The 16,626-nt window shown below is 35.5% G+C and overlaps 1 protein-coding gene across 6 annotated transcripts in view; it reads right to left on the bottom strand.

Moving 5' to 3' along the window:
* The window catches only part of LOC131427964 (flotillin-2), a 475,383-nt gene that overhangs the window by 358,134 nt on the left and 100,623 nt on the right, over positions 1–16,626 (bottom strand). The gene's annotated exons all lie outside the window — the stretch shown is intronic.

Genomic DNA, 16,626 nt, shown 5'->3' on the forward strand with positions numbered 1-16,626 from the left:
GCAGTGTTCCTGATAGTTATGGTGCAGTATATGTTGTTATTTAAGCTTTTTTGTGATAAAAAACATAATTCTAGAATCTGAGAAGCCTGTATGTTCGACGTGTTCTTTGAAATTCTCGGTTGGGAACACGTTCCGCATTCGATATCACTCTATTTAGGTCGCCCCAATCAGAGAAGATATTCAACCGTTTCTACAGCAATCTGATTTCTTAATGATCTTTAATAAAATAGAACAATATTGAATCGGTGGTGAATGATAGTTTAAGTCAGTGCTCCGAAACGTTTAAATCATTAAAGTAGAGTAAAAATAAAACTGGTCTTAAATTACTACCATGAGGTACCTCCGAGTTTGCTGGTAACGATACGGCTGTGCTGTCACTGATAGTAACTATTATAGTACATACTTTTTGATATGACTGCATCCAATTAAAAAACGGACCATTTAATCCTAGATTGACTAGTTTGGTAATAGCCAGTTGGTGGAATGCGGTATTATTCATCTTAGAGAACCGATTTGTTCTATACAATTCTGTTCATTTTCTCTTGAAGCTTTAAGGATTGCGTTTCAACATCACCTAATTGAACTTGTTTTCCATGCCGAAATAATAACATTGGAGGGGATAATTTGTTTTCATATTTCGATCACTCAAATTCATTTTCCTACTCCTCAAAACTTTTGTGGAGTTTGGTCTTCGTCATGGTTCATTTTTGCTGTGTTTGTAGAATTTCCTGAATAGGTGAAAAACAACAATATCGTCATTATACGACCTATGCTCTGTTATGCCTGTGTGAGACTTGATAATTGGTAGAAGGCGATCCTGAACGCCTTTTTCGTTTAACTGAAACTAGACCAAATTAAATTAAAACATCCACCATTTTTGTTACATCCTAAATCGATACTTGGAAAAGTTCATTTTCATTTTTGCACAATTGTTCTTGTTCCCTTGCCTATCTGCAATAGACTCAGAAAACTTGAAGACACTTAAGGAAGAGTTTTTACTCTTTAGTTGTTTAATGTTTCCATATTATCAGTTTAACAATGACTGAGTGGAAATCAGATTGAACAGTCAAATGACTAAAAATCACAGAAAAGAATGGCCTTACAAATAAAAATTTCTATAATCGAAGAAAATGGGCAAAATTAATTTTTGTTGCGATTTGGCGTCCATAAATTTTTTTTTCAGTTGTTACTATTAAAGTAAAAAGTCGGTCAACACAAAATTTTTCAGCATTCCGGCGACCTGCCTCCCGAAACCTTGTATTGTATTTTCGGAACAGATATAACAAATAAAACCTCTTTGAAGTAGTACTGTCTAGAATAGTCTATAGAAGATTCTGAGCTCACTGGATATCAAACTAATGAATTTTTCAATTAATAATTTTTTTTCTTGACTTAGACAAATTGTTCAATTGGCTTTAGCTTTAGCCATATTAGATATAGCCAGATTAGACTAGTAGTTTCAGCCATATTTGGACGAAAATGAACTTATTTATTTGGAACCATGTTTATAAAATAACAAAACCAAAATGAAGGTAATTTATTGCACTTTAAAGGAAAAATAGCAATTTGGTTTTGATGAAATCTCGAAATTCTCTTCGAATATCACTCTATTAACCTGGAAATTTTGTTCCACAACCGAAGAGATATTTTGTATCCCCTTTCCAATCTTCATCTATTCGTTAACTCGCTTGTCTGCATCTACATATACGTTACCAGATCACACTTTTCTTGCGAATTCAAAAATTTTAATTTGCTAAGGAAATTACCTCGACCAATGGCTTAATGGAACGTTTGTACGCAAAGCTGCCCAAAATCCATCTTCACGAACGTTTTATCGTCCATGAAGAGACTAGTTTTCAATTCGCGGCTTTTAAACAATTTGTTTAAAACAAAATTAATAGATACGAAATTTGCAGCACAAAATAAAACAAATTGTTTATATGTCCAGATATTAAATCACTCAGGCTTCAGGCAACAATAGCACACTGTTCGAAATAGAGAAAAGAAACATTGCGTCACATGAACAACCTTGAACTTCGGCACCAAGCAACAACCATATCACAAAGGTAAGTAGAGGATATCCAATATCTAGTTTATTCCCGCTTGTTGTGAACATCGTTGGCATATTTACGAGCTGCGTTCAATTGCGGAACAACGAATTGATAATCATTTAAGATAATCAAAACATAAGAATAACACATGAAATAATCAATTTCATATTTATCACATTTTCCTAAAATTGGTTTCTGCTAAAGATATGCAAAAACATTGAACGCTTCAAATGTGCAAGATACATTTCTACCGATCAGTGGTAGACGATAGCACTGACTAGCGTCATACTGCTTCGCATCACCTTCATCCCCACACTATAAACGTTGTATTTACGGGCAACGTTTAAGCTCTTTTATTAAAGACCATTTACCATTCGTACAATCACACCCAGGTATATCATGCTGAATGATGACACTCCAGTAGAAATAGGAAGAGTAGTTTCGATTAAGAAATACCTCTCTTCAGGTGAAATCGCTTTCGCAAACAGAACGCTCCATCGATTGTCGTGAATTGTGACGGAGAAGGGGTCGATAATTGTATTTTTACCTTCGCAATAAACAGCTTAGACATTTTTATTATGATCACTATCAGACGTTTCTACATCTGACGGAACATAGCAGAAGGTCATCTGAGTCGGGCAATCTTCTATGCAATGGTGGTTACTCCGATTTCCTGGAGGCGTGAATGCGAATCTACTAAAAAAACTGATTAACTTCAGACGGCACCGGAAAAACACCTCACTACTGAGAGATTCAGGGGTAACAGGTAATTACGGCACATTATAATAATTATCTGGCTGTTTTGTAATAGTAACTGATTACAGCTTGGTAAATTACTAGATAAATCAATCAAAAGTCAATGGCAACTGAAAAGCTTCACAGTAAGTGTTAAATACAAGCTGGAAAACGTGTTTGCGAGTGCTCGATCAGGTTCATCTTCTTTATGTGGATGTATGTTTAAAAAAATAACATTTAAAGAATTGAATATTTCCGATTCTCTAAATCCTAATATGAAGATTTTTTTTAGTAGTCACAGTGACAGCAGTCCCTTACTTCAGTTCTATACTGGACACTTGATAAGATTTGCTTCTATGAGCTTCAATTTTAAATCAACACACAGACGTTCCTAGGTCATCGTCACATATAATATTATCCATCCGGTCCCACACGAAAACAACACAACTTCACAGAATAAACTGGATGAACATCGTTTGGCAGCTATCAGTCGTCTGCTCACATGTTCAATCTATATTATTTTAATCTATTTCACAATATTCCATCTCATTCCACAGTTTTTTCATAATACACAAATCACTAATAAACGTTAAAGGTGAACTTGATTTACCGTTCATCTGTTGTCATCGCGTGAAACCCAATTGGGTACGTTCACATCATTTAACTTCCACTTCACACCGGATGTTGAAGTGTAATGCAATCAACATCTTATCCAAGTCGTTCTATATCTCATTCATTAAATTGTAACGCTAATTGATTGTATTTGATGGTATTTGCAATACCGTCAAGCCCACCAACTTTGAAGAAATAGAATATTTCCGATTCTCTAAATCCTAGAATGGATTATAATAATCATAAGAGACGTTAAGAAACACGATGTGGTAATGGATTAAGCCGATAAAATTTTTTTCTTCTTACACACAAAAAAACTTTAATGTCAGTTGCAAGCAAATAACTTGAGTGCGACACAACGGTACTCTGATCATTTGATCACTTGGAATAATTTCTTAGTACACGACTGCGTCCAATTCCTGGAAATCCCAACATGTATCTTATATTACGTGAAATTTAGCTATGGGCAAATAATTTTTGCGTTTAGGATTGTCATACGAAATCCTTAATTCATCATCAGTGTTAACACAAAGTTAAAACGAGCCTGCAACTTTCTTTCTAAGCCTATCCAAAATTATTTCGCATATTCAACGTCGCCAACTCTCTCGATATAAACTCATGTGGTACCCAAGTTCCAACCTTTTGAGAGAACCCCAAGCGTAGAGAAATGTGTATTTTTTGTAACACCCAATGATGCAACAAGCTCATCTTATTTGGTTTGACACTAAGAAACCTTTTGCCTCTATGGATCAAGCAAAACTAAAAAGTTCTCTCAGCATACAGTACTCATTTTGTAGTCTTTAGGGGTTTTGGTGAAGGATGTGTTGGCGAGTCGGGATAGTTCATATATGCTTTTCAAATACAAGTACCTTAAACACATTAATATACAAGTATAATCTGTTATATCTTGCTCAGGAAGTTTTTTTTATTATTGAGGTTTTTACCATAAGGTCATTCGCCTCTTCGGGTCAGAAAAGTTTTCTGACCCTATGTGCGGAGTTGGGAATCGAACCCAGGTAGGCTGCATGAAAGGCATCGAAAGTTCCTCCTATTCCTCGAATGTGTTTCAACTGAGGCTAAGAATAATCTTCACCTACAGGTTCGACACTAACATCCGCACGATTCTCTCGATCCCCTATCTGTTCACCATCTTCATCGGAACTAACAAGATCTTTTGGCTGTCATTAAATTTCTCGTTATTTTGTCTCTTCACCATCTTGATATCGACTAATTAGATCTTTGTCGTTCTTAGTCATTTCGTTCCCATACCCCTCGTTTTACCCCGTTCTCTACAACATTTACTTCTGTATGTTTCTTTCACTATCTTCCGTAACATCACCATCATCGTCCACGGAAGGCCGCTCAAGTCGGTGACCAATATGCGGACCCACAGGAACAAAAGAATACGGCCACCATCGATAAGTACCTCTCACCCATGTACTATTAATTCCATCAGCCACTGCCGACAACCAACTGGAGACTGGATCCCCTACCCGGGTAGAAGTAATTTTCAAACCAAATTTTATTATTAAAACCATGCATCTCAGTAGTAGCAATTAGCAATTATTTAGTTTTAAATAAGAGTTAAAATATCGAAAATCATAACAAAGTCTGCATGGGAAAATAACAGTGGCGTCTCGTCCTCATGTGCACCTCGATTTTCAGATTTTAGGTACCGAATGTTAAATAATGAGCGACTCCACAGCATAATATGCACAAATTCACCCTAAGCTACTTGCGCTTGATGGTCAATGACAACAAAACGATTTCTTTATATCGCTTTGCCGTAGCCAAAACGTGGCGTTTTGAGCTCGAGCACTTTGTCTTGTGCACCGAAATTGCATGTTTTTACACTCATCATATACATCCAGCACAAAATTTTCAAACGGTTCAAGAGTTACTGCACAGATTAAAAAAAAGAAGGAATTACTCAACTCAGCCCTAGGATTTGTTGTTTTCTCTGTCACGTTTGGCTCTGTGAGAACTTGTATGCACACCTTCAGGAGAGGCTTCAGTGGCTTATGCTTATGGCAGTTGAAAACAAATTGCTGTCTCAGTTGCAAAATCGAAGCGGTTTTATTGGTTAAGTTATTCACAAATTTTCGCGCCATATAGACACCGAATTCTTCTACTGCATCGATGATACGAAATAAGTTCAATGACAACATCCCATTCAAAAATACATTATTTCATTGTATTGAAAAACACAAGGGAATATCCAATCCTCAATCTTTAGTTTTCACTTACAATGAACTGTTACATTTGATTTCATACCATATAAGCCGTGCACAATCCGTAAATTTTGTCACGAGACGCCACTGGAAAATAACAACGAGTTTTTCAGTTATTTGATATTCTAGCATTCAGAATAGAATAATATCATAATCATTTATCCTATCTTATTCGGATGCATTTTATTCAATAGCATTTTATTTGATGATATTACTACTAAATCAATTGAACTTAATGAAGTTGGAATAACTCATCAATAATGACCGAAACAATCTATAATAATTAATTTTGATGCTAAACAGATATTGTACAATTTCTCGATTCCTTCGATGAAATATCATGAAAGTATCAAGTACCGCTATGACAGCATATTTGTCTGTTATTTACATCTAGCCGGTTAGAGTTGCAGATATATGTAAACGATAATATGAACCAAATACAACAAGGTTATAATTCAAGACATTGTCCTAGTCTTAATCACAGTTAAGAAATATACTCAGCCACTTAGAGCTAAGGCAGTGTGCCTTATTGCATATATCGTTAAATAAAAAAAATCGAACTTTCATGCCTCAACCTTGTATATGAGCCCTGAAAATTGAAACATAAGTATCTTCGAAAGATTTCTTAAACACAACTTCATAGTCCTAAAAAAATGAAAGACAATAATTGTGGTAGAACTTTCTTATAGAAAATATTTCTTCGATTTACAGGAAAACAAACAAATTCGTGATTAAAACCCGATCATCAAGCCGTAACAAGTTTATAACAAAAAGTTCTTTTCGTAGCAAGTGCTGATATAAGTCTGGTCTCGTTAGTAGTTGAAATATCAAAATTTTCTAACAAGTATCAAGAAGAGAAGTAATTTAATTACGGTGTGTTGGTCGGGAAGTGCAATGGCGAATTATTCACAACCATAACCGATAATTAGTCTTGTTCGAACATAACTCATAAAACCAATTTGAAGTGGGGCATTAGGGTTCTGAGTATGCATTGATATTACTTCTAATAAGCCGAGGTGTGCACGCATTGCACTCGTTTCAATAACAAATGCATCATGGAAGTTAAGGTCATCAAAGTAATTTTGAAGGGATGTTGTATTGAATAGCTTAAATGATCGAAGTGAGTGATAAATCACCCGCATCGGTACTGCGGTACATTAGTTCTACAATCATTTACAGTCAAGTTCAATGTAATGTCACCGTATAAAAACAATTAAGTTCATTACCATTATCCAGGAAACGTCGAAAAGTATTACTATTTTGCATCATAGAATAATTAACTCGCAAATGAATAATGTTTGATCAATGCAAATTATTCGTAGTTATTTCTATTTATTATGAAAAAATGCATGCCTTGCGAGAACTGCATTATCTTGCAATACTTTTAAAATGTATCATTTGAAGTTATTGAAGGAACGAATCATTAGATGCAAAAAACATCAATCTGAAAAAGATACGTAAACCATTTAATTAAATATTCAAATTGGAAGAAGTATACACAATTTCCCATCTAGACTAATTGCAAAGAGCGGTATGTTAACCAAACTGTCAGTTATGAGTTCAATATCGTTCGAACTCAACAGCAGAAACAGCGGAATGTCATAACTAGGATAACTTGTAATTTCTTCAAGCAAGATCAAGGGCAGCCTCATCCCGATACCACAATTGTGCAGTGAACTTTTAGTTCCTTCTTGGTCACAATAAATTGAAAATAAAAAAGAAATGACTTTCACCTTGAAGGAAGATGTCGCTCCGACAAGGCTCGGAATCGGTGCTGTAAATCAATCAGATGTAGGTACACTGTTCATGGTGTGTATTAGGTCGATGATCAACCGTAAAAATGTGCACGATTACCTGTGTGAGTAACGAGGGGAAACACACCGGAACAGCGGTTCAGTTGAGTTCGAAGAAATTCCCACAAGCACTACGTGGCGTTAAAATGAGAAAATTATTACACAACCTGTTTTGTGAGTATAAACATTGTAATAATAGAATCTTGTTGCACGCGAATAATATATACAGAAGCTCGATGCAAAATGTTTCACTTATATATATTACCAATACGATGATTGAATGAATCTGTATCATGTACAAATATTATGTACTTTTTCCAACTCGTCCTAGATTGGTAATACCGAAGATAAGGCGTAAATGTTGAAAATCATCTCATTCTATGATTCGGTTGGACACGGACTCTCGTTGAATAATATCCCTACCAGAATAAAGAATATTTAAAAAAGAAGACAATTCGATTCAAAAATTCTCATTAACCATGCGAACACATTTCAATACTATATTATACAGTATTAAATGATTTGGGAACAAACTTTTAACAATGAATAGTTAAAACTAAGAAGGAAAAAAAAGAATATACATACACTATACAAGTTTCTAACAGATTTATTTCGTAAAAACGAAACAAAGTGTAGAGTTTTAGTATAGTTAAGAACACATTAACTTTAAATGTAAAATATAAAAACAATAAATTGTAATATTTAAAAAAAATAAATACCTCATCAAAATACAGTGAATTGTATTGTATTCGATTGATCTTATTGTGAATCAACTGTTAATGCTACATAGGGTAGATCCAGATGAGATGCCAAACCTTTTTTCAAATCGATATTTCTTCAAAAATATTCGCTGAACAAAGGAAAAAAATCGATGTACATGGTCCAAGAGAATGTTCATTAATTCATTCATTTTATTACTACTTTATGGTTTCTCCCAAAATAAATTTATGAATCGTAAACTAAAGAAAACAAAGGAAAAGATTGTTTTATGTATTTTACATTATTTTTCCAAATTAGTAACAAAATCTCATTGGAGTGTTTATAGCAAGTAGGTACGGCATGTATACTGCAAAAACTTCGGGGATTGACGCAACACCTCCTTAATTTTTCACCCGAAACGTCAATTCTCACGAATTTAATTAACAAACTTTCTAGAAGCTTCACACAATGCAATAAATGCGTTGAATCGTAAGAATTAACACAGCACCGCACGGGTAAAAATCCATTGCCGGTACCATGATTAAATATCATGAAATCATGAATCATGTCTATCATGAATAATAAGTCATGATTTCATGAGCAAAATGATTGGTATCATGCACAATAACACATCTTTCATGAAAATTTTCATGATATCAATCATTTTGCTTATGAAATTTCATTAGAAAGCATGGTTCATGATTTCATGATTAAAAAATCATGGTACCGGAAATAGATTTTTATTCGTGCGGAAAAATAACAATTTTCAAAAACAGCGCAAACAATCTAATGGCCACCGAAATATGAAAGAGAGTAAATAGTTAATAATAATAATAATAATAATAATAATAATAATAATAATAATAATAATAATAATACTTTTTTGACTGCTAAGAAAAAGCAGCTTTAGATACATTTCTACATTTACATTTTTTCAAAAAATATTTGAAATTGGCCCAATTTATCAATCAGACGCAGCTGAGGTACGTTGAGCGGGTTCGCCGACTTGGATACTACATCGATATACAGTCGCTCCACGTCCTCCAACGATCGCTTCGAGTAGTGGGCTGATACCAGATCCAGCCAGATACCGCGTCTTCACTCTTATGGTGTTTTTGATGAACGACGCAACTTTCGGCAGGCATTTCGTACTATAAATTTCCCTGTCCGGAGCGAAAGAAGAGCGGCATTGACATCCCCTTCTCGACGATTTTCAGCCACAGGGGCTGCCCTTCTTGGGGAACTTGGTGTGTGAAATGAACTTCACCTCGATAGGTCTCGTCGTCCATCACCACCGCCACGCCGCGATTCGCCGGAAAATTCGAATTGATCATCTTATTCAGTGGCTGCCGCTGCGTCATTACCTGTAGCTCCGAAACGCATTTCCGCTTCGTGACATGTATGTTCATGTTCGCCAGGTACTATTTCACTGTTTGGTCAGTTGCACCGATCTCCTGGCCAAGCGCAAGCAGCGATGTAGTCACTTTTCCATCGGTCTTTCTCTTTAGCTTTCTTTTGAGCTTCTTTTCGCTCAGGATCGTCAGCCGTCCGGAACCGGGATTTTATCGATGCTCTGATTGTTATCTAATAGTACCAAGATGTTGTAGATACCAGAACGGTATACGGCGCCCACAAAGTGCCGCACGATATCCGTTTTCGACGCGACGGGATGCCGTTCTTCGAACGAGCACACTTCTGAATGGAGTTGTTTCACTGTTTTTTCCATCACGGTTACTATGATTGGTGCTGCATGGGTAGTTTCGTCAGTGCGGGTGAAAGTCGACCCAGAAAAAAATCGACAATTCGGCATGCGAAGATTTTTCAATTCGTGTGTCAGTATTTTTCATCTGTGTATGATAGTTTGCACCTCGCTCAGCACACCGAGAAAAAGAATGCTTTGTCGTTTCCTCCGATAGAGAGAATCTCTTCGTATGGAGACAAACCACTGTGTATTAACTCCCCGAACGAGATTTCCATTTTGAATTCGGCACTCTGATAGTAGAAGCTACACATCTATCCCAGACTTTTCGAAAAATATTCTATAGTTCTCGTTTGTTGTTTTCAAGTTATGCTCTTATGTGCTCACGTTGCCGCTAATGAATACTTGCCTACAGCCGTAGCAGCTATCATACGGATAGAAAGAACAGACATGCGTTCCCCAGAGAATATGTACATTACATTAAAAACATTGCTCGAGTTTAATCATTGGACACTACATATGGTAAGGTATGCAATTTCTTAAACCAGTACCCCGATTAAAAATTTAAAAAATCCGATAATTTTTTTTCCAAATCCATAATAAAAACTTTTTTTTCTAGATCCGAACCTGTTTTGTTTTCAGATAAAGTTTTGTGTTCGAATACCTGAAGCCCTATCATGCAAATTTTTAAACTGAACCCGACTAATACCCGTTAAAAAATAAAAAAACGTCACATGTGTCTGATCCGAACCCGATAAACATTTTTTTCTGATTCCGAACCCGACCCGTACTTATTGGGTTCTATAACGAACGATTAACCAGACCTGTCTTAAAAAGGTTCTTTTAATGATTTTTTTTAAATTGAGCTTTGATTAAAAAATAATTCAGATTTATTTTCAATTTCGATTGTGCAAAATGCTCATCAATTTCGATTGTGCAAAATGCTCACTCAATGCATCATGCTCATAATATCATAATTAATTGATATGATCTCATGAGAAGACATGTTTCATGATATTCATAATTTCCTAATCATGGTACCGGCAATGGATTTTTATCTGTGTATGCATTATAAATTTTATCTTAGTAGTTCGACATTATCGAATGACTGTGAATGACCAAGCAATCTTAAAGTGGTCTTCGATCGTGAGACTGATCGTCGTAATAATAAATGTGATTTGAATCATTTCTTATTTGACGAAACCTTTCATTCGGTTAGGTAATCTTGAATGTTGTTTTTAAATCCGGTATGAAGTTTCGCAAAACAGTAATCATGGTCGGTTATTGCTTTTGTCATGAAAGACGTGTCTTTGCACTATAACAAATAACACATGCGTTTGTTACCCGGTTACATTTATTGAGTGCAGTATTTTTTCATTTTATTTATCTTTTCATGGAAAAATTGATTCTATAATAATTTAAGAATTTCATGTTTTTTGCCTTTCTCATATATAAGGTGATTTTTTAAGAGCTTGAGAACTTTTTTAAACAATAAAACGCATAAAATTTGCAAAATCTCATCGGTTCTTTATTTTAAACGTTAGATTGGTACATGACATTTACTTTTTGAAGATAATTTCATTTAAATGTTGACCGCGGCTGCGTCTTAGGACCACCGCTTTTTTATCGACAAATTTTGTTCAGCGATGAGGCTCATTTCTGGTTGAATGGCTACGTAAATAAGCAAAATTGCCGCATTTGGAGTGAAGAGCAACCAGAAGCCGTTCAAGAACTGCCCATGCATCCCGAAAAATGCACTGTTTGGTGTGGTTTGTACGCTGGTGGAATCATTGGACCGTATTTTTTCAAAGATGCTGTTGGACGCAACGTTACAGTGAATGGCGATCGCTATCGTTCGATGCTAACAAACTTTTTGTTGCCAAAAATGGAAGAACTGAACTTGGTTGACATGTGGTTTCAACAAGATGGCGCTACATGCCACACAGCTCGCGATTCTATGGCCATTTTGAGGGAAAACTTCGGAAAACAATTCATCTCAAGAAATGGACCGGTAAGTTGGCCACCAAGATCATGCGATTTGACGCCTTTAGACTATTTTTTGTGGGGCTACGTCAAGTCTAAAGTCTACAGAAATAAGCCAGTAACTATTCCAGCTTTGGAAGACAACATTTCCGAAGAAATTCGGGCTATTCCGGCCGAAATGCTCGAAAAAGTTGCCCAAAATTGGACTTTCCGAATGGACCACCTAAGACGCAGCCGCGGTCAACATTTAAATGAAATTATCTTCAAAAAGTAAATGTCATGTACCAATCTAACGTTTAAAATAAAGAACCGATGAGATTTTGCAAATTTTATGCGTTTTATTGTTTAAAAAAGTTCTCAAGCTCTTAAAAAATCACCCTTTAGAAAGGTTATGCAATCACTGTGAAACCCGACTTTTGAACCGAGGCACGAAGGGCCGAGTGTCATATACCATTCGACTCAGTTCGTCGAGTACGCAAAATGTCTGTGTGTGTATGATTGTATGTAACGTTTTTTGCACTAACTTTTCTCGAAAATGGCCGAACCGATTATCACAAACTTAGATTCAAATAACAGGTTTTAACCAATGCCGACCGTCATCATGACGCTTAGATAGTTCTTGCAATATATACTAATTTACTAATATTTACTAATGATGGACCGATTTCAACAACCTTAGTCTCGTTTGACAGCTAAATATTATTGGATTGTGGATCAAGTTCGAAGATCAATTGACTTTCACTTCTGGTTCCGGAGATATAATTGTGTAAGTGAGGTAATCGACAACACGTGTTGTTTTTTTTCCGCTCAGTTTTCTCTAAGATGCCTTCACCAATTCTCCCATGTCTAGGCTCGTTTAAAAGCTACTGTTGTGCATGGATCAAGTTCAAAAATCAAAAGATTGTCACTTCCGGTATTGAATGGTATAAGTGACTTAATCGACAAAACGTGTTGTTTTTTTACCACTCAGTTTTCAAAAAATTCCTTTGTCTATTTCCCCATGTCTAGGCTCGTTTAAAAGCTACTATTGAGCCATGGATCAAGTTCGAAAATCAAAATATTGTCACTTCCGGTTCTGGATGCAATAAGTTGTTTTTCTTTACCGTTCGTTTTCCTCAAAAGTTCTGAAAAATTTTTAACAAATTTAAGCTCGTTTGAAGGCTACTATTAAATTGTGGATAAAGTTCGAAGAACAAATGGCTGTCACTTTCGGATCCAGAGATATAATAGTATAAGTGACGTAACCGATAAAACGCATTGCCGATTTTAACAAGTATAGGCTCATATGGCAGCTCCTATTGAGTTATGGATTGAATTCAAAGGTCAAATGGCTGTCACTGCTGGTTCCGGAGATACAATGGTATAAGTGACGTAACCGACAAAACGCACTTTATTCCTTATCATTCAATTTTTTCGGAGATTACTGAGCCAATTTCAATAAACTTAGGGTTGGCTGCTATTGGGCCATTGATTAAATTCGTAGATCAAATGGCTGTGATATCTAGTTCTGATGATATAATGGTATAAGCGACGTAAACGACTGAAAATTTTTTTTCACACTTTTTTTCTCTTCTGTCTGTATAGATTTTAACAAGCTTCGGCTCGTTTAAGAGATATTGCTGAGTCATGGATCATTTCAAAAAATCGAATGATTGTCACTTCCGATTCCGAAGATATAATGATATAAGTGACATAACAAACATAACGCACTTTTTTCTCTTCGCTCAATTTTCTCGTAGATGACTGAACCAATTTCAACAGGTTTGAAGTTCAAAAGACTGTCACTGATGTCGGTGATATAGTGCTAAGTAACGTAAACGACCAATAAATTACGGCTCGTTCGAGAGTAAAATTGGATTGTGGATCGTGTTCAATTTTATGACTGACACTTTAAATTTTAAAGATATAATCGTACAAGAAAATTTTATTCTATCCGAACAACTATTTCAGAAAGTACCCAATGATCAAGTTCAAATGTATTATTGCGGACAAACATGATTTGAGATATGGTGCCGAATATGTGACGTAAGCGCTGAAGCATACTTTTGTGAACTACCCGAATCGATCTGAATGCATTAGAATAAAAAAATGAGCCCATGTGTCGATGACAAGAGAAAGGCATTATCACACCACTAGGTGGATGAGGAATAGGTTTTGTCGTGAATACGACTTACTTTACTATGGGGTGCCTTTTCAAAATTTACCCTCTGAGAGAGTGATAAGTTTTTGATCGTAAATATCCCTTGTTGTATCTAACGAATCAACATAATTTTTGCTACACGCCATCGGAAATATGATCACAATTTTATGATAAAATATTCAGTTGTGTGATATAATCTCAAATAATTCTAAATTAAACTTTTCTGAAATGTTTGGTATAAACGAGTATCAAAGAGGATGATTCATAAGGCGCGTTTGCCTTTCTCGTATGTTTAAAGCTTATAGCTCAGTGATCTGTGAAAGGATTTATACAATCTAACTACCAATAGAATCGAAATTTTCAACTTAAGCGTGTAAAGAAAAAGCATTGAAATATTTCAATAGTACACTATTGAAAAACCTGTCTCATTTGACCCATGTCAACAACAGTCAATCAGAAAGCGTTCTGAGGAAGAGAACAAAATATCTGCTGCTGTACAACAAATCGTTCGAGAAAATGTTTCGAACAGTGTTTAATATCGTAGTGAGTTCCACAATTTGGTCCTTCCGAAAGGCAGGAATGAATCCCGTACAGCATCCGGACAGTTTCTTTCAATGAAATGCAAATCCGAAATGAAATAATCGACATTAAAATTCTGTATGTGGCTATTTTTATAGCCGTTAGGACCGCCAATTAGTGAAAAAGCTACAAACGAAAAAAGCCTTTCAACAAAAATTGGATCAGTTTGGATTCTATCGCCACTGCGAGCAGATGTATTTTGTGTCGTTTGCAAAACTAGTTTCGCTTCCGACAAGAGCGATTACGTCACAGCTGCCAGTCATTTGCATTGGTGAAAAAGCAATGGTGGAGAGAATTACACAAAATCAGCCGTTCTAATGGCTCTAAAAGTTTTCTAAGAAACTATTACGATTTGTTGTTCGCAAATCGAAAGGAAATATCCTCAGTTTAGTGCTAATCTAAAAAAGTTTGGTTAGATTTTTGCACTTTTCACTATGTGAAATTCAAAGTAATCTAGATCAAGTGAAGCCTTCTTTGTTTTTGCGAAAAATGTTCCAGAGTTTAATGTCGTAGAGAATTACGCAATTTGACCCTTCTGAATGCTAGAAACGAATCCCTACAGCATATTGATAGTTTCTTTCAATAAATTATGCAAATCCGAAATGAAATAATCGACATTAAAATTCTGTATGCGGATATTTTTATAGCCGTTAGGACCGCCCATTAGTGAAAAAGCTTCAAACGAAATCAGATAAAAACAATCCTCTCAACAAAAATTGGATCAATTTGGATTCTATCGCCACTGCGAGCAGATGTATTTTGTGTCGTTTGCAAAGCTAGTTTCGCCTCCGACAAGAGCGATTACGTCACAGCTGCCAGTCATTTGCATTAGTGAAAAAGCAACGGTGGAGAGCATTACACAAAATCAACCGTTCTAATGGCTCTAAAAGTTTTCTAAGGAACTATTAGGATTTGTTGTTCGTTGTGTGAAATTCACAGTAATCTAGATCAAGTGAAGCCTTCTTTGTTTTTGCGAAAAATGTGGAAAAGGGGAATGCTTGCATAATTCATACAATTGATCAACTTATTGATATTCGGAAGTGTGAAGGAACATGTCAGTTGTTTTCGTATTCACGACATCCAGTTATGTCTCTGACATTACCCACCCGCCTTCAGATAGCCTTGCATATAAGTTACACGTTTTGTAGTCCCGGTTGCGATGTTAATGTCGTTCTTCAAGCCACAGAAACAGACGGCCAGTCATACGAGATATTTTTGTGTAATCATCGAAAGCCCAAAGTGTTTGAAAATTTATGCTACCTTTCCTCTATCAGTTGTCGTTAAATATTGCTGACCAGATTGCTGGTCTGTCTTGATGTACGTTTCATCATCCTGTATCACGCAATTGAACTGTGTAAACTTGTCCTTATCGTACCCTGGCCGAATTGTTTTGCTTATCGATTCGGTAATTCTTCTTGTTCAACCTGTTCCGCGATTCTGATGGTACTCGACCAAGGACATATTACTTTCTTGTGCCTGTATTAAGCCGCATCCTGATAGAGTTAGGAATAATATTGTACTCTGACTTTCACAGAAAAAAAAATGAAATTTACACATGTAATTCGATAGTACTATGAAATAGGTATCAGTAACATCGAGAATTTGATTGAAAACCATTATCGATGTTAAATTGAATTTGATTTTCAATGCATGAGACTATGATTTAAATTACGCTTAGTTCTACTTTTGAAATATACTGAAGTATGAAGAACTGTATTTTTATCTGTGTTGCATCGCACAGCTAAATAATGTTAATTTTTTTTAGTTTTTTTCCTCAAGAAATTTTAGTTAAAATTATACAGTCAAGTTTGAACATTAATAAAGTTTGCCTATGATTTGAAATTTATTTCCTCAAGATAAGCATTCTAACTATTGAAAATAAATTATTGCTGTCAAATTACAAATAATAAATTTATTATATTCTATATACCCAGTTTTTAACAACAGGTCGACAGAACGTAAGCATTTGAAACGGATATGTATTTCGATGTGTTCATAACTTCTGAATTAAACCAGTGATCAACAGTGAAAATTCGATTGAAAACGTCATAAAATTTAAATTTTATGATACACACTAACAACAAAGACTAAAACAGCTATTTCA

This window comes from Malaya genurostris, chromosome 2 (genome assembly GCF_030247185.1).
Source record: "Malaya genurostris strain Urasoe2022 chromosome 2, Malgen_1.1, whole genome shotgun sequence".
NCBI lineage: Eukaryota > Metazoa > Arthropoda > Insecta > Diptera > Culicidae > Malaya > Malaya genurostris.